A 19,248-nucleotide genomic window follows, 5' to 3' on the forward strand; every position below is an offset into this window, starting at 1 on the left:
GAGGGAGGCAGGGAGTCCTGGGGTCCTGCTCATGAGGCAGAGGAGGGGGTCAAGCTGAGCCACGTCAGCTCGGCTCGAGCCTGGCGTGTGGCCGGCAGCTTGATTAAAGTCACATTCCTTTATCTCAATGACTCGTTCTCCATAATTGGTAAAGAAAAACGTGTAAGTGCTTCCTGCTGCCCATGGGGGCACAGGTCGGCTTTCTTTGGCCCAGTGCCGCATAGCTGGGGGCAGGGAGGGGGAGGGCTGAGTGGGGTCGGGGGAAGGTGATGCTCAGGAGGGAAGACTGCTTTCACTTTCAGGATGGCCACTCTCACCCAGCCTGGGATAGGCCAGCATCTGAACCGCAGAGGGTGTGTGGCCTGGGTAGATGGAGGGATCATTCCTGTTGATGGCATCACAGACCCTTGATGCTTTGACTCAAATGGGAAGTGTGCAGCACTTGGGGTCAGAGGCCTGAGTTCCAAACCTAGCACCTGGGTGACCTTGTGCACTGACTTGGCCTCAGTTTCCTCATCTAAAAAACGAGGGCGTTGATGGGGATGACCTCTGAGATGCCCCCCAGCCCAAAGACTAAGAACGCAGAATTGCTAGGCACTGGGAGGAGCTGGAGATGGGGGTCCTTATGAATCCATCATCTCTACCCCAAGCAGCTTCCATCCTGTCCAGCTGGGGAGAACTCTCCAGACTCAGGTCACTGGATTCCCCTTTATGTGCTCTTCAGTTCAGCCAGACTGGCCTTCGTGCTGTTCCAGGTATGGGACCCCTGTCCCCCATGCCTGACATGCACTCCCTCTTCACCTCAGCCTTAGCTGCCTTTAGGGATCATCTCAAGGGCCTCCCCCTATACTTTCCTGCCCCCCCCCCCATAACAAAGTTTGTACTGACTCATCTCTGCATATTCTCTTTTCCTATTAGAATGTAATCTCCTTGAAGATAGCGACTGCTTCACTCCTGTCTTTGCATGCCCAGCACCCATCCCGGGGTCTAACACATAGTAGGTGTTTACTACAAGCTTCTGAAATGAATGAATGAGCAGGAATTCTTCAGTTCCTCAGGACCCATGTTTCCAACTCTGTGGGGAACAAACAAAGAGTAGGGGAGATGGGGGGATGACTGGATAGCTGGATGGTTCTCTCCATGGTACAGACCCCAGACCTGCCCTGACTCAAGCTTGTCCTCTGACGACAGTCACTCAACCTGGAGCAGAGCCTGCCTTGGGGAACTTTCCAGCTTGGGGAGACTTCCAGACCTGGTGTTTCACTGGAAAAGCCTTTGATGACCCACTCTCACCTCCAAAGCAGGAGGCGAGTGGGGGAAAGAGTCCACCACCAACACCACAAGGAAGGATCCTGTAATATTGCCGTAGCAATCACACTGGGGTCAAGTTTTCAAAGTACTTTACATACATAGACTCACGTGTTCCTCACAACAACCCTGAGAGGATCATGGTGGATGTGTGTCTAACACAGGGTTGTCAGCCTCAAAGAGAAATGTGCTTAAGGATCCCTACAGCTACAAATTGACTTAGAAAACCACATATTAACCTTAGCTGTTTTGTTGTATTTTTATTTATTTATTTTTTTTAGCTATGTGCCGATCACATTTAAATCTGGTTTGGCCTGTACTAGGAAGTATTATGGAGCTGACTATGGCCTGTAGACCACATGTTTGACACCTTCGGTCTAACATGTACAACAAGGAAAGAAAGGTTAATGCTTCCTGGGCCACCAGGGAGGAGGTGACTTCTGAGCTGGGTCTTGAAAGGTAGACTTTATCTCAGCTCCATTTTCCTACTTTGTCTCAGAATCTCCTTCTTTTCCTCTTTATCCCAAAATTGTCTTTTGAACCTGTTTTTTTTCTTCCCAGACAAATTCATCATCAATATTTGCTATTTCCTGCCTCATGACTTCCTAAGCCTTTGATTTGGCCAGTCAGGGTGGAGTTATTATGGTCTCCTTCTAGAAAACCCTAGAGATGTAGTTCATCCATGGTTGGGGATTTGAGTTCATGGAAAGGTTCAGTAACCTCTCCTGAAGTATTTGGGTTTCCATTCCCTATCTACAATATTTATTCTTTCAGAGCAAAATCAACCACAAAATCCTCTTAAAATCCATCCCAGCTAAAATGTCACCACCTTCAGGAAGACTTTCCTGAAGTCTCTTTATTCTAGCCCCTTCCCCTTGGCAATTTTTTTCCTGATTTGTCCTGCCTGTGGCTTGTTTGGATGAAATTGTTTGCAAGTTGTTTCTCCTGTTAGACTATAAGCTTGTTGAGAGCAGGGTCTGGGATTTTGTTTGTTTTTGGTCTCTTTGTATCTCCAACCCTTAGCACAATGTTTGACATCCAGTAAGTATTTAATAAATGCTTGCTGCTTGATTTGAGCCTGAATGTCATCAGTCAGTTAATAAACATTTATTAAGCTCCTACTACGTGCCATGCTAAGCCTGAGGGTGAAAATATGAAAAAGAAAGATAGCCCCTGCCCTCAAGGAGCTTACAGTCTAATGGGGGAAGACATCACACAAAATGAGCTGAAGAGTAGGGGTGCTGAGGTGCTGGGGGCACAATGAGGCTAGCCCAGAGGACCAGTGTTGGGGAAATGGAGATGGCTGACCTGGGAGTCCTCTTTAAACTGGGCTTTGGGAGGAGTTCTCCAGTCAGGGGGTACTGAGGGTACTTAGGAGGTGTGAGCACCAAGGCTGGGGGAACCACAGGATCATGGGTATCCTGATGATGTGGGTCTTTGGCGCCAGGATGGAGCTTAGTCCAAAAGTATGCAGCTGATGGGATTCTCTACCTTGGTAGAGAAAACAGAAGTGAATTAAGAGTAAATGAACATCTTTTCATCTATTCTAAGCACAGTTTCTATCCTTTCTTTGATCTTTCCTTTCTTCCCATGAGCGTCAACAAATCTGGCTTATTGTCTTTATCAGCATCTATTGATGACCCCAGCCGACTTCATCTGACAGGACTGGTCTCCTCCCTTGGATTGATCCTTTATGAAGGCCTTGGCTTTCACCACTTGTATGCTGTGCTTCTCAATGAGCTCCTTGTTCAGCCACATTGGCTTATTTGGGTCAGTCAACAAAATTTATTAAATACTCTGTGCTGGGGGTAGCTGGGTGGTACAGTGTATAGAGTGCTAGGCCTGCAGTCAGGAAGACTCCTCTTCCTAAATTCAAATACAACTTCAGACACTTACTCACTGTGTGACCCTGGGCAAGTCACTCAACCCTGTTTGCCTCAGTTTCCTCTTCTGCAAAATGAGCTGGAGAAGGAAATGACAAATCACTCCAGTAGCTTTGACAAGAAAATCCCAAATGGGGTCATGAAGAGTTGGCCATGACTGTAATGACTAAACACCACCACCACCACCATTCTGTGCCAGGCACTGTGCCACAGGCTGGAGATACAAAGACAGGCCCAAACAGTGCCTCTTCTCCAGGAGCTCCTGGGCTATGGTGGAGACAACATGGGAACAATGATTGAAGGTGTCTAGTCAGTCAGTCAATAAACATGAAGTATTTGCTGTTTGCCAGGCACTGTGCCAAGCGCTGGGAACAAAATGAAAGGTTAAAAATGGCCCCCATCTTCAAGGAGTTCATGGTATGCAAATGACCATGTACAAAAATCCTGTAAACAGGATAAAATTGGAAAGAATCAGCAGAGGGAAGGTGTTATGGTTAAGGCAGTCTAAGAAGGCTTCCTGTAGGAGGTGGGTGTTAACTGGGCCTTGAAGGGGGCCAGGAAGAGAGATGAAGAGGGAGAGAATACCAGGTATGAGGGACAGCCAGGAAAAATGCTTGGAGCTGGCACATGGAGGGTTCTTTGTGGGGGAACAGCCAGGAGGACAGGCACTGGATGACTCTGTGTGTGTTTGTGTGTGTGTGTGTATGTGTGTGTGTGTGTGTGTGTGTGTGTGTGTGTGTGTGTGTTAGAGGAGAGAAAGGGGCACATTCACTACATGTTACAAAGGCCAAACTGACAGGCCTTGGTGCCATCTTGGGTCTGAGGAGTGACAGATTGAGGAGTCCAGAATGACTCCCCCATTGGGAGACTCTGGGAGGAGATGGTGCCCTCCATGACAGTCACAGGGTAGGTGGGGGTAGGGTCTAGGGGGACAGATCAAGAGTTCAGTTTTAGACATGTTGAATGTAAGAGTCCACTTGAAGACATCTGATGCGAGGTTGGAGGAGCTCCCTGGTCCCAAAGCCTTGTGTCCTTCACCTTCTGCACCAGGTACAGAGGGAGGGTCCTTGGCTCAGGATGATGGAGGGCCTGGTGGTCAGACTGAGAGTCCAGCAGAAGCAGAAAGCTCTCCCTTTGCTGAGCATGCTTTCCTTGTTCCACGTATCTGTTTGTGTCTGCTTTGCATGGAGCCTACAAGAGGCCATGTGTCTCCAGGATGTGAGTCTGTGTTCTGGGGGTGGCAGGGCAGAGGACCAAGTTCTTTTGTCCTCGGCTTGTTCTTTGGACGTTGGTCTTCTTGCTGGTGCTGTTCTGGGCAGCATCTCCTTAGGGAGGCTGGGCTTAGAATGTCCAACACCTGGCCAGGCGTCTCTCAGCTCTTGGGGTCAGAGCTGATGACCAGGCTGAGTCTCTAGCTCTGGACAACAGCTCACAGGGGAATCGAGGAGCAGGACAGAGAGACCTCAGGCAGAAAGTCCTTGGAGAACACAGAGAAGAGGTGAGGTGAGGAAGAGATGGAGGAAAGGGGTGCCTTGCTTTCTAGGGTATGGTGGCCAATGGGGTGACCTGGATCTGGGGGCCTCCAAGCATGGGCAGTGAATCCCCACACCCAGCAATGTTAGCCCTGAGCCTGCTGGGTCTTTGGATCCTCACTGAACTCTTGGCTTTGCTGGAACAGAGGAAAGAAAGAAGCCCAGGTTGATGCCTTCCAGACTCCTTTGGCCAGCGTATGTCCAAAGCCCTGTTGGTTACAAACCTGCTGCTGCTGACAGGCCTCCAGCCGTGTGAAGGCTGACGCTGAAGAGAGAAGGTCCATTCTGTACTGGCACAGGCCACGCAGAGATAGGAGACAGGGGATCCAGGGCCAGGCAGAGGCAGAGACAGGCATGAGGGCAGGTGGGGGCACACACAGGGTGACTGGGCACCCGGGACTGGGCAGAGGCAGAGACAGATGGGTCCATGCCCAACTTCTCCCAGCCTTTCTCGGGCTGCCTTCCATGAATAACACTTTGCCCTAATTGCGGACGTTTGGGGAATTCTTTTCTTATGCTCTGACCAGTTGTTGAGCTGCCCCCGCTTTTTTCCACCCTAAAAATAGCATCTGAAAACAGTTGCCATTTGAGTCACAAGGCAGGAGATTTTAACCCATGAAGTCCTGGAGTTGGACCTCTGGAAATTCTGGTTGTGGCAGGTAGGGAAGGGAAATAGCCACTGGCTGTCCTAGCAGCCCAGGCCAGCCAGATTGAGGGCATTAGGTGCTACACACACACTCACACACACACATGCACACACACGCACATGCTCACCCATGCAGTCTATCTCTTTCTTTGTCTCTGTATCTCTGTCTCTGTCTCTCTGTCTCTGTCTCTCTCTCTCTCTCTCTCTCTCTCTCTCTCTCTCTCTCTTTCACACACACACACACACACACATCCACAGGTCACCACTTTGGAAGAAATTCAAATCTGTGAGACCTTTCTTCCATTCTGACTCCTCCAGGGTCAGCCTAGTGCTGAGTTCTGCAAGGAGGGAGACACAGGTAACCTAGGTGAGGTTCCTCCCCTCCAGAAGCTCACCATCCAGTTGGGAAGAGAAGACAGTTTCCCACTCAGGAAACAACTGGAGGATGTTAAGATCCTAGAGAGGCAGCAGAGAGTGGATGGGGGGTGGGGGAGGGGGGCTTCGACCCGTAAGAAGGGTTCGGTTCTACCAGGGATAGGCAGTGATCCTCCTCCTACCTATTGACCAACTCTCAACTGGGAATTATCACTTAGCCCTTCTTATCCTCAGTTCCTTAATCCCTCAAGTAGGGATTGTAATACCCAGGGTAGTTGGGATGTTCAGATCCGATAACATATAGAAAGTGCTTTGCAAACCTTAAGGGACTATTAGGTATACTGGTATAGTATACTATGGGCACTATTATCGTGATTACTGAAGGGAACCAGAAATATTAATTGCCAGGCAGGACCAAGTCAGAACTTCTTAGGCGTCTGCTGGGATTTCCCTGGCCCTGAGCCTAAAGGGAGCCATCCTGAAGGGCTCAGACCAGCTCTTAGCCCTAAGACTTTGCTCATAGCAAGTGCCTAAGAAATGGTGTTTGGATTGGATGTGGGGAATTGGGTAGCACAGATGAGGCTGTTACCTGGGGACAATGTCTGGGGTCATGGAAATGCTACTTCCTCACTGTGTGATCAGCTACAAGGCTGTTCCTTTCTCTGGGCCTCAGTTTCCCCATTTGTCAAGCACAGGCATTGGATTCCACCACCTCTGAGGTCCCTTTCCTGCTCCTGGGGTCTGTTCCTTTCCACCTCGACTCTCGTGACCTTGTGCTGTAACTCTGTGACCACTGGAGGGCACTCCAACACTACTCTCTGTCGGGTCCCATCCAACACAGCTCAGACACTGGGGCTTGGGCTTAGCTTTGTCCCTGCTCCAGGCTGGGCAGCCTCAGGCAGGGGTCACTAGAGCCTGGGGTGGTGCTTGGGCAGCTGGCTCAGGGCGATGCACCCCCTGGGAGCACATATCCAGGCGTCAACAGGAAGGCTGGCTCAGGTCTGGGCACCAGGCTTTAAGCTTTAGGGAGGATGTGGCTAAGGTAGAGAGAGCAGGGAGGAGGCAGCCAGGATGGGCAAAAAACTTGAGTCTGTGTGGGAGGAGGAATTGGGCACCTTTAGTTTGGGCTTGGGAACTGATGCCTGGCTTCAGGTCCTGGTGGGATCAGGCTTATTCTCTTTGACCCCAGAGGGCAGAATTAAAGGCATTGGGAAGAGGCAGATGGAGGCTGGAGGTCAGTAGAGACCGCCTAACAATGAGTGCATCCCAGTGTGGAAAGGTAGCCTCCAAGGGCTTGGTGCAAGGGCTAGTGAGGCTTTGCTGGATGGCCACCTAGTGGGTGGCCTATGTTGTCACAAGAATTCCTGGTCACTTATGCATTGGATTAGACCAGGGGGTTCATTTCCTTTCTATCACTGATGCAAGGTCTGGGTAAGACAGGCATCTGCCAACCAGGGACTGACTGGGGCCCGGACCAGGATTGTGGACATCTCTACTAAAGGCTAGGGAGGAAGGCAGCTCATTATGGATCCCCTTGCCCACATTAGGGGCTGCTTTTGCTTTTCCAGGCCCATTGATGTGGGAATGAGGTTTGTGACTTGGCCACAGCAATGGGCCAGAAGCCTTCCAGATGGTGAGATGAGCGGAGAAGCTGGGAGGATGCCCTGGCTGTGAGCAAAGATGGTCTGGGTTGGAGGAGGTGAGGAAGGAAAGGTGAGCTTGTCCTTCAGCTTGGGATCGTCCCCAAATTGGCTCCATCTGGGCAGGCCCCTTTGCCTCCTTTTTCTCTTCTGGTTTGGGAGTCAGAGGGCCTGGGCTCCGTCTTGATTGTGTTAGTTATTCACTGTGTGACCTTTACCAAGAGGCCTCAGCTTCGTCCTCAGTGAGTGAGGGGGTAGGGCCAGATGATCTTGAAGTTGCCCTAACTTTCATGGAGAGAAAAAAGGGGGGGGAATTCCTATGGGTTCCCTTCTTGGTTCTTCCAACTAGGGTCAAAGAAGGTCAAGGAAGGGTCAAGCAACTTGGCCATGGCCGCCCAGGTTGTAAATGGGAGACCCAGGATTCATACCAGGTCCTTGGATTGCCAAGTCAGAGCTGAGCCGACCACAAAGGCTCCTGAAATCCCTTCTTGTGCCTTCCCCAGGCCTGATAGACCCAGTCCAGGATGGACAACCTGCCTGCCGCTCCCCTCAGGGACTCTCAGATCCATCAGGGTGGGGTCTGAGGGCTGGGACCTTGCCCTGGCCTCTCCTCCTTCCCACCTGGGCCTTTGTGGAGGAATCCAAAGCACAACCGTCTCACCAGAGATAAGCATCAACCAAAGGGGACCCCAGCCCCCCATTCTTAGGAGCATCTTTCCCTCTGGGCAGAATCACTGGCTATGGTTAGAAAGTGCAAACCCAGTCCCTCCCCCACCCCTCCTCCTCTCCTCACCCCACAACAGGACCTTTTGGGTCCAAACCAAGATTTGGCAGCTTTTCCTAGCTCTGAGAAATTGGGGAATCCATCCTGGGCTTCACTCCTGCACTGCCCTGCCCCATGGGTCAGAGAAGGCTTTCTCAGCAGACTGGCAGAGCTTCTTGTCCAGAGGGAAAGCACTTACCCCATGAGGCAATCAGCGTGCCTGTCCAAGGTGCTGTGTGACCTTAGGGAAGTCCTTGGCCCTCTCTGGTTCTCAGCTTCTTCCTAGTAAGATGCAAAGCGTTGGAGCACACCTTCTCTAAATTTTCTCCCAGCTTGGGCGTTGTCTGATGCTCCAGATTCTCATCCCATGTTCTAGGTTTTCAGGGCCCTCTCAGCTCGAGTACACACACAGAGTCAGAGATAGAGAGAGATGTGTGCATGTGCATGTGTGTGTGTGTATGTGTGCACGTGAACATGTGTGTGCATGTACGTGCACTCATGTGTGAAGGTAGCCGGGGTGCTCTGGTTGCTTCACTTTTTCAGAGACAGCCCTAGGAACCTTTCTGTCCAGTGAGGCCTCCATACCAAACCTTGGTGGCTGGAGACCCACCTTGGGTCTCACCCTCCTCCTCCGTGCAATGGGGAGAATATGACCCTCCCTCCATCCCAGAGCTGCTGTCCACATTTAGACCCTCCAGGGGAGGGAGTTCATTCTCCCTCTAGTGACTTTGGGCCATGGAATGGGGAACTGGGGAAACCATCTGCACCCCTGAGGCCATTATGTTCTCCTGGCCCTTTGACCTTTACCAGGCCCCTCACAACTGTCCAGGACACAGGAAGGGCAGGAAGGACTGAGCACATTTTATATGGGGAAGACTAACCCAGAGGAAGGAAGGTCTTGCCCAGTGGCAGAGTAGGCCTGAGAACCCAGGGCCGCCAGCTCCCAGCCCATGCTTTCTCCATTGGGCCACCCAGCCTCTTCCCCCAGTCCTTGGTTATCAGTCTCCATAACAAAAATGACCCTGGATGGACTGACAGAGGTGTGAGAGTCGCTGTGGGGATCTCTCTATCCGGCCGGCTGAAGCTTGTTTATTTCTGCATCGCCCCTGGAGATGAGCTCCTGCTGACGAGAGGACAGCAATGCTCCAGAAGGAGGCAGGCGGCAGGGCTTTGCCTCCAAATTTGGTGAAGTCTCCTTTCTTCCCTGGCTGTGCCTTGGGGACCAATTAGGAGATAAGGCCAGCAGCTGGAGGCCTCACACAATGTCCTTGGGCCTCTCTGGCTGCAGCCGGGGCTCCTCAGTGAACAGACTCATCATGAAGCCCCTGGAGACATGGCGGGCAAGCAGCTGGTATCTGATCATGGGACTGAGTCCTTGAATCCCAGAACCCCTGGGCTCTGGCTCAGGCTCAGAGTGGGCTTCAGAGGAGGAGCTTTATGGCCACACAACTGACCAGCTGGCCTCCCCACAGCCACACAACTGACCATCTGACCTCCTCACAGCCATACAACTGACCAGCTGGCCTCCCCACAACCACACAACTAACCACCTGACCTCCCCACAGCCATACAACTGACCAGCTGGCCTCCCCACAACCACACAACTAACCATCTGACCTCCACACAGCCACACAACTGACCAGCTGGCCTCCCCACAACCACACAACTGACCAGCTGGCCTCCCCACAGCCACACAACTGACCACCTGACCTCCCCACAGCCACACAACTGATCAGCTGGCCTCCCCGCGGCCATACAACTGACCACTTGACCTCCCCACAGCCACACAACTGACCAGCTGGCCTCCCCACAACCACATAACTGATCAGCTGGCCTCCCCACAACCATACAACTGATCAGCTGGCCTCCCCACAGCCACACAACTGACCAGCTGGCTTCCCCACAGCCACACAACTGACCAGCTGGCCTTGCTACAACCACACAACTAACCACCTGACCTCCCCACAGCCATACAACTGACCATCTGGCCTCCCCACAACCACGCAACTAACCATCTGACCTCCACACAGCCACACAACTGACCAGCTGGCCTCCCCACAACAACACAACTGACGAGCTAGCCTCCCCACTACCATACAACTGACCAGCTGATCCCCCCACAACCACACAACTAACCATCTGACCTCCACACAGCCACACAGTTAACCACCTGACCTCCCCACAGCCACACAACTGACCAGCTGGCCTCCCCACTACTATACAACTGACCAGCTGACCCCCCCACAACCACACAACTAACCATCTGACCTCCACACAGCCACACAACTGACCAGCTGGCCTCCCCACAACAACACAACTGACGAGCTAGCCTCCCCACTACTATACAACTGACCAGCTGATCCCCCCACAACCACACAACTAACCATCTGACCTCCACACAGCCACACAACTGACCAGCTGGCCTCCCCACAACCACACAACTGACCAGCTGGCCTCCCCACAACCACACAACTAACCACCTGACCTCCCCACAGCCACACAACTGATCAGCTGGCCTCCCCGTGGCCATACAACTGACCATCTGGCCTCCCCACTACTATACAACGGACCAGCTGACTCCCCATGACCACACAACTAACCATATGACCTCCACACAGCCACACAACTGACCAGCTGGTCTCCCCACAACCATGCAACTGACCAGTTGGCCTCCCCACAACCACGCAACTGACCAGTTGGCCTCCCCACAAACACACAACTAACCATCTGACCTCCACACAGCCACACAACTGACCAGTTGGCCTCCCCACAACCACGCAACTGACCAGCCAACTTCCCCACAACCACACAACTGACCAGCTGGCCTCCTGCAACCACACAACTAACCACCTGACCTCTCCAAGGCCACACAACTGATCAGCTGGCCTCCCCACAGCTACATAACTGACTATCTGACTTTCGCTCACACACCTCGTGAGGCTGGATAGTCCTATAGTGGGGAGGCTTAGAGGAGATGTCTTCTTGGGGATTGGTCATGCTTGACCTCTGCCTTCCAGCTCTGGTGATTCTGGGATTCCTTGATTTTAAGACCATTTCTGTCCCTCTTTCCTCAGGACATACTTCTTTCTCTCCTTCTGCTTGTCTAAGTTTTACCGACTCGGGGCTTGCCTCCTCTAGGGAGCCCTCTCTGACTGTGCAGTCCTCAATGCTATCTCCCTTCTCTGACAGATGTTTGTGCCTGCCAACTTTACTGCTCTCTGCCCTGGACCAGGAGCCTCTTCTTGGGCGGCTGCTCTCCTGGCTCCCTCCCTGTTCTCTTACATGACCAGGAAGGCCTTGGAGACTGGGCTAGGGCTTGCTTCTATCTGATGCTGTTCCAGGGTCATGATAAGGTGGAGGGCTGGCCCTTTGTGGTCAAGTCTTGGAGTTGTGACCTCCTGGGAAGCAGCTGTGGGAAGTGGAAAGATGACCGGTTTGGGGTCTGAGGACCTGAATGTTAATCCTAGCTCTGCCATTTGGTGACCAGTTACTTCACCTTCATCATCTGCAAAGTATGGGGGGAGGGGCTAGATGACCCCAAGATAATAATATGTTAACATTAAATGAACACTTTTAGATCCGCTAAGTCTTGCACATGTGTATTACCTGATAAGATCTATGGATCCAGAGCTAAGGCGTTTTGTCCCAGGTGCCAGGATCTGCTCTGCACACCCTCCTCTCAGAGAGTCCACAGCAGAAGACATGCCCTCAGAGGGAACTGGGGAAGTGCTGAGGGGCCAGGCAGCTTCAGTTGAGCTGGGGGCAAAGCAGAGAAAAGAGCAGCATGCCAGGGGTTTTTCCAGATGTGCCATTTCCAAGCAGCCTCTCTCTGTTCCAATCTGTCTTTTACATAGCTGCTAAAGGGGTTTTCCTAAGGTGTAGGCAGGTCTGACCATGTCAGCAAATTGCTGTGACTCCCTATTACCTCCCAGATGAAAGGCAATCCCCTTCGTGAAACATTTGAGGCCCTTCACAGCCTGGAGGTGGTGACAGCTCCCTGGTGTCCCCCAAGTTCTTCCTTCTCTCTTTGGCTGGGGCTCATGTGAAATGGCCTACCCTCTATCCATAGTGGAAGAATGATAACCAACATTACACATGAAAAAGACATGTTGGTCCATTGTGGGAAATATTGTCCCAGATGACCCTCTTCCTGTCAGAGATCCCAAATGAGCTGGTAGAGGACAGCCCCCAGGGGTCTGTAGAGGGTATGTTCTGCTGATCAGGAGTGAATGCCTGGAGGAGTGAGATGTTAGCCTGCTTCCTCTCATGCATTTAATATGAGATCTAATGTACAAACATCCTGTCCCAGCCACTGATCTAAATGGCCATCATTGTGTTTGGGGCCATTTAGTACCACGACAAAAGTAGATGCGGTGAAAACTAGGTATTGGATCACCATATATTGTCCCACTGGCAAATGGGGCAGTTGTACAGCCTTCTAATCCAAGAGATGGATAGAGGAGGCAAGGCCACCCTCCTTGGGAAAGAGCAGTTATTGGGTGCCCACCTTTGTGGGGAAGAATTATGGAGTCACTGGATTTTTAGAGCTGGAAGACAACCTGCCAATCCCTGGTCTAATCTTCCCATTTTACAGATGAAAAAAGTGAAGGCAAAAGATGTCACTCACCCATGGGAGTGCATAAAAGTGTATCAGATTTGGGCCCTGACTTCCCCCCCTCCCCCGGCCCTTTCCTTGCACCCTTCTCTGTGCAGATAGATCATTACTGTCTTTCTAACCCCCAGACAGAGCAGTCGTTTGATGTCCTGAGGGGCATCACTGGCATCAGAGATGGTGATCCTGGCTCTTGTCTCTGGAGGTGCTGAGAGGCATCGTTAGAAGGGAAGTATCTCTGTCCATGGACATTGTCACACAGCAGATGATGGACCAGTGACTGCTGACTGTGATGGAGCTAACAAGGGCTTTCTGGACCTTCAGCTGTTTTTTTAATTAAGGGTTTGAACAACAACAATACAGACAACAACTAGTGGAAGGGGTGGGGTCTGCTGCAAGCCTTTCACCTCAATGGACTTTAGACAGAGGCTCCATGCCCACTCGAGGGGGATGTTAGCCCAGGGATTCCTTTGCTGGATGGCTTGGGCTTGAGGCTGAGGAATCTCTTCTTTCTGAGCTGCTAAGTAGGATTCTGTGACTTTTTCCAATTGAATTCTGCCTCTTTGATGTGGCCCCATGTTTAAGGCTGTTGGGAACCAGACTCTAGGTTACCTGGTTTGTGGAGAGAGAAATGCTATCTCTCTGCTCAGGGCTCAGGACAACCTCATTTACTGGGTGAACAACAATTTGAACCCCCGGAATTGGTCCAGAAGTGGGCAAGGGCCCTGCTCCTGAGCTCCTGGGGAGACTGGCAGGCCATTCAAATAAAGGCATCTCTTTCCTTGGACCCTCCTCCCTGCATCCTTAATGAAAGATGCCAGGTTCCATTCGGCTAAAACTCCAGATTCTCCCAACCTTTAGAGACACAAATCTTTTAGGGGCTTCCTGGGAGCTGCCCTTGACTCTCCTTGCCATCAGTGGTAATCTGGTCTTGCAGCCCATCTCTCAGCATGTCTTGGGGATCATTGGCCGTGTCTTTGATATGCTTTGGACATCTTGAGACACTTAGGGGTGTACTTCCATAGTGACAAGGAGGGACCAGCTGGGCAACTCTTGGTCCTGGACTGAAACAGGACCTGGAGAGTGGGGCAGCCTACCTTCCCAATGGCTGATTGCCTGGCCCTGGCCCAGGGAGTGCCAGCTCAGAAATCATTATGGAACTCCCCAAACTCAATGGAGTTTTAGAAAAGCTTGGTTTTTAGGAGAAAGGGAGAGATAGAATGGGGTAAATTATCTCACATAAAGGTGGCAAGAAAAAGCAGTTCTAATGGAAGGGAAGAGGGGGCAGGTGAAAGGGAATGAGTGGACCTTACTCTCATTGGATTTGGCTTAAGGAGGGAGTAACATACACACTCAATTGAGTATCTTACCTTACAGGAAAGTAGGGGGAAGGGGATAAGAGGGGGAGAAAACAGAAGGGAGGGCAGATTGGGGGAGGGGGTAGTCAAAAGCAAACACTTTTGAAAAGGGACAGGGTCAAGGGAGAAAATTGAGTAAATGAGGGACAGGATAGGATGGAGGGAAATATAGTTAGTCTTTGACAACATGACTATTATGGAAGTGTTTTGTGTAATGATACATGTGTAACCTATATTAAATTGCTTGCCTTCTCAAGGAGGGTGGGTGGGGAGGGAAGAAGGGAGAGAATTTGGAATTCAAAGCTCTAAAAACAAATGTTAAAAATTGTTTTTACATGCAACTGGGAAATAAGATATACAGACAATGAGGTATAGAAATCGATCTGGCCTTAGAAGGAAGTAAGGGGAAAAGGGATAAGGTGGGGGAGAATGGGGTGATAGGAGGGAGGCCAACTGGGGAAAGGGGCAATCAGAATACATGCCATCTTAGATGGGGGGGAGGGGTGAGATGGGGAGAAAATTTGTAACTCAAAATCTTGTGGAAATGAATATTGAAAACTAAAAATAAATTAATCTTAAAGAAAAGAAGAAAAAAAGAAAATCTTGGTTTTTAGTGCTTTTTTTCCCCCAAGTTTGAGGCTAAAATGCACCCCCCTCCCATTTTCTTCTAACACATTTAAAATTTAGATGGAGAGCAACAGGACTTGGATTCTAAATGCCAGAAGGCCAGACAGCTCTGGGACCCTAAGGAAGGACTTAAAAAGAATAAAAAATAAATCTGTTCTCATGATTGAACTACAGCAAATCCCTAACCATGTACTAGAGGCTTGGCACTGCAGGAGTGGAGAGGGAAGCAGGTCAGCCCTGAAGGAACTCAAATTCTACTGGAAGGAGGAGGGGGCAGAGGGTTACTTGTGCACAGAGAAGTGAATGCTGAGTCTATACAAAGTGGTATCCAGTAATTGAGTGACAGACGTACTCAGAGGAAGAAGGAGAAGAAGAAGAAGAAGAAGAAGAAGAAGAAGAAGAAGAAGAAGAAGAAGAAGAAGAAGAAGAAGAAGAAGAAGAAGAAGAAGAAGAAGAAGAAGAAGAAGAAGAAGGAGAGAGAGATTCACAGAGACAGAGAGAGACACCAAGAGAGACAGAGAGACAGAGACAGATAGAATAACTGGGGAGTCTCAGGCACAGCTTCTGGAAGAGGGGGACCAGAGCTGGCCTTGGATTCTAGGACTCCAAGGTGAAGATGCACCCCTCAGTTTCTCAGCTGCACTGTCTTCCTTGCTCAATCCCCATCTCAGGGAGTTTGCCTCAGTTTGCTGTTTTTGTCTGCTATGCCTGTAATGCTCTCACTTCACTTTTGCCTCGGGGGATCTTTGGTTCTTTCAGTTAGTCAGTCAACAAACCTTTACTGAGCATTTACTATGCGCCAGCACTATGTTACACACCAGGAATACAAAGGAAAGAAAGAGACATCCCTGCCTTCCAGGAGCTTACAATCTAATGGGGGAGGAAACATGCAAACCACTTGGTACAAATGAGCTACAGAGAGGATTCATTGGAGAGAATCAACGGGGAAGGCACTGGAAGTAAGAGGAGTGGAGAGAGGCTTTTTATAGAAGGGGCTTTTATCTGGGACTTGAAGGAAGTCAAGAGGCAGAAGGAAGGAGGGAGCCTCCCTCCCGTGCATGGGGGACAGCCAGGGAGAATTCCCAGAGTCAGGAGCTCGAGGGTCTTGTTCAGGGAGTAGGCAGGAGGCAGTGTCATTGTATCAAAGAGCAAGTGGGAGGGTGTAAGGTGAAAGGAGACTGGCAAGGTAGGAAGGGGATGGCTTATGAAGGGCTTCGAATGCCAATTCAAACATTTTGTGTTGGATGCTGGAGGTGGTAGGGAGCCACTGGAGTTTATTGAGTGGAGGGTGTGTGTGTGTGTGTGTGTGTGTGTGTGTGTGTTGAGGAGGGAGACAGAGACAGAAGGTGAGGGAGAGGGTGAGGGAGAGGGAAAGAGAGGGAGGGAGGGAGAGAGACAGAGATGGAGACACACATAGACACACACACACACACACACACACACACACAGAGAGAGAGAGAGAGAGAGAGAGAGAGAGAGAGAGAGAGAGAGAGAGAGGGAGAGAGAGCTGGGTGGAGGCTAGACTGCAGTGGGGAGAGACCTGAGGCAGGAAGACAGTGGGGGGCCCCCACACCCCCCCCTCGCCAGCAGGCATAATATGACAGAAGGAATGGATGGGGGGGCAGGGTCCAAAGACTCTTCATGAGGCCCCCAGGATGCCCCCAGCTTCCAGCCCTGTTCCCTCTGATTCTGTGTACCCCTTGTGTATGCCTCATTATTTCTATGTTGTCTCCCTCGTTAGAATGTCAGCTCCTTGAGGACAGGGATCATCTTTCACCTGTATTTGTATCTGCAGTATTTAGCACAGAGCTTGACACATGGTAAGGGCTTAATAAATGCTTGTTGACTTGACTTGTTGTTGAGTTGTGAGTTGCCTTGGCCACACGTTTTCTTCATATGCTTAATAAATACTTGTTGAGTGATTGATTCCAGACATGGAGGAGCAGCTTACGAAGGCATGGAGGCAGCCACTTACCGGAGCCAACAGGGTCAAGTATTTTTGTGGGGGTGCCTCCCTCTACTACTAGGAGCTTCCAAGGCTTTGAGGAGAGGGGCCACATCTCATTGACCTTCGTAACTTTCCCCTTTACCCTGCCCATGATCCTGGGTGAATTAAGTGCTCTGCCTTGTGGAATGAAGTAGAAGAAGATTTTAAATATTGTAGAGCTTGAGAGAAGTATTGAGAGGGGAGAGGGGGATGGGGGGGAGGAGGACAAAAAGGGGGAGGAAGGAAAAGAAGGGGAGGAAGGAGAGAGGAGAAGAGAGAAGGGAGAAGGGGAGGGGGAGGGGGAGAAGGAAGGAGAGGAAGAGGAAAAGAGGGAAGAGGAGGGAGAGGGCAGGGTTTGCATATTAATGTCAGTGTGAAAGGAGAACTCCACACTCCTCAACTGAGGAATGGAACTAACCAGAGGAAGCTTCTCCCTTTATCAGGTGAGAAGGAATCAGAGTCAGTCAATCAAATGTATAAACTAGGTGTGAACAATTTTTTGTCAGCTCTTGAATCATTCAAGAAAAGCAAGGGTGCAAACTACTTACAAATTGATTGAAAGACCTGACTCCTAGCCCAGGTCTTTTGGGAGAGTAAAGAGAATCAGGTGCTCCCAGTGGGTCTTAGATAAAACAGCCCCCACTTTGTAATCCAGCCTGCTGGGGGAAGGAGTTCCAACCAAGCCCTGGAGAGAGAAGTGGAGGGGGAGGGCTAGAGAGTCTCTATTCTCCCCACCTTGACCAGAAGATGACCTTGTGAAATTCAGAGTGTCTGCCATTTTGACTTCCCATTGCTCTTGGTAGCAGAGTCAGTGGATGCTTCTGGCAGCATCTGAATCCAGAGCTGAGGACAGACTCTCTGAGAGCCCAGTGGAGAGCTACATATGAAGAAGGGGAGCTGCCTGAGCACTCCACAAAGGGAGAAAAGGATGACGATGAATTACCCTTTGGCCACATGGGCTCCCTGAGCTTGAGTCCACTTTTCCCTGGACCTCCAGCATTGTTGTGGGCGAGGGCTGTCCAGACCCTTCTTTTGGGGGTGAATGTTTTGTACCAACTGTCCTTTCTGGGCTACCTTAATGAATATCCCTCGTAAAAGCTCATTAAGGCTTACTGACTGATAATCAATGGGGAACACACTGGATGGGGGCTCATGATGGGCTGGTACTCCTCCCCCAAACCCTTCAGGATTACCCCCAGATCTCCTCTCTAGGGCATCAACATGCCATTGCTAGTGAGAACTGGGGAAGCAGGCCCAGAGAGGCAGCTAGGTGAGGCAAGAAGCTTTCAGAGTCTGATGATTATGACCCATTTTAAACTTCCCACCAAGAGATCAATCTTCTCTGTTTTCATCAAACACTTTATGATGAAGATAATGTTATCCTCTATTGATATGAGTCCCTGGACCCCTTTGGTAGGCTGGTAAAAGATGTGGATCCCTTAGACCAGTCATAGGGAAATATAGTGAACAAAATATATTTTTTTAAAGTTCTCAGATTTGGGGCAGCTAGGTGGCGCAGTGAGTAGAGTACTGGCCCTGGAGTCAGGAGGACCTGAGTTCAAATCCGACCTCAGACACTTGACACACTTACTAGCTGTGTGACCTTGGGCACTTGCTCTGCCTTCCCCCCTCAAAAAAAAAAGTTCTCAGATTCCTGGTTACAAACTCCTTCTAACTTGGGGAATTGAGACTTGGCTATGGGAAGGATCCCAGATCCTGGGGCATTCAGCCACCTTCTACTCCATGCTCAATGCTCTGTCCCCCACACCACTGCTTCCTAGACAGAACCCCAAAATTCCAGAACTTGAAGGAACCTCAGAAGCCATCCATTCAACCAGCTCAAAAAACATCCCCCTTCACAGGTAGATGATAATTGACTCTGCTTACTGAGTGCAAATCTGGCCTCAGACATTTATTAGCTTCATGAGCCTGGGCAAATCACTTAAACTTGTTTGCCTCAGTTTCCTCATCTGGGCTGGATGGCTTCTCAGGTGCCTTCCAGCTCCACCTCTATGATCATCTGACCTTAGGATCTTGATACAGCCCAACCTAGAATTAGATTTCTTGGATGGCAGGCCATGCTTCCTTCATCCTGGGCAATCAGGACTGGTATGTTTAGTTGATGCTTCCTGGAGGAGGAAGCATTGGAACTATCCCTAGAGGCAAGCACAGACTTTATCCCTGCCTCCTAGCTGGGAGTTCCTTGAGAGCTGTGACTTCTTTCGCCTCTCTATACTCTCTCCTAGCCCAGGGTTCATAGCAGGTACTTAAAAGAGATTTGCTCAGTCACTTTAGCTTTCTGAGAGGAGGAAAGAGGAGGCAGGTACAGAGGCTGTGGGGGCAACAGTGAGCCATGCTCAGAGACTGTTCACCTCTGAGCCTCAGTTACTCAGTTTTCTCTCTTATTTCCAGGGCTGTCTTTCTGTTACTTGTTTCCTGTTTTTCTGGGTAGAACTTGTTTGCACGTTTGTTTGTTGTATCCCTGATGAGATTGTGAGCTCCTTGAGGGCACAGATT

Source organism: Trichosurus vulpecula, chromosome 3 (assembly GCF_011100635.1).
Source record: "Trichosurus vulpecula isolate mTriVul1 chromosome 3, mTriVul1.pri, whole genome shotgun sequence".
Taxonomy (NCBI): domain Eukaryota; kingdom Metazoa; phylum Chordata; class Mammalia; order Diprotodontia; family Phalangeridae; genus Trichosurus; species Trichosurus vulpecula.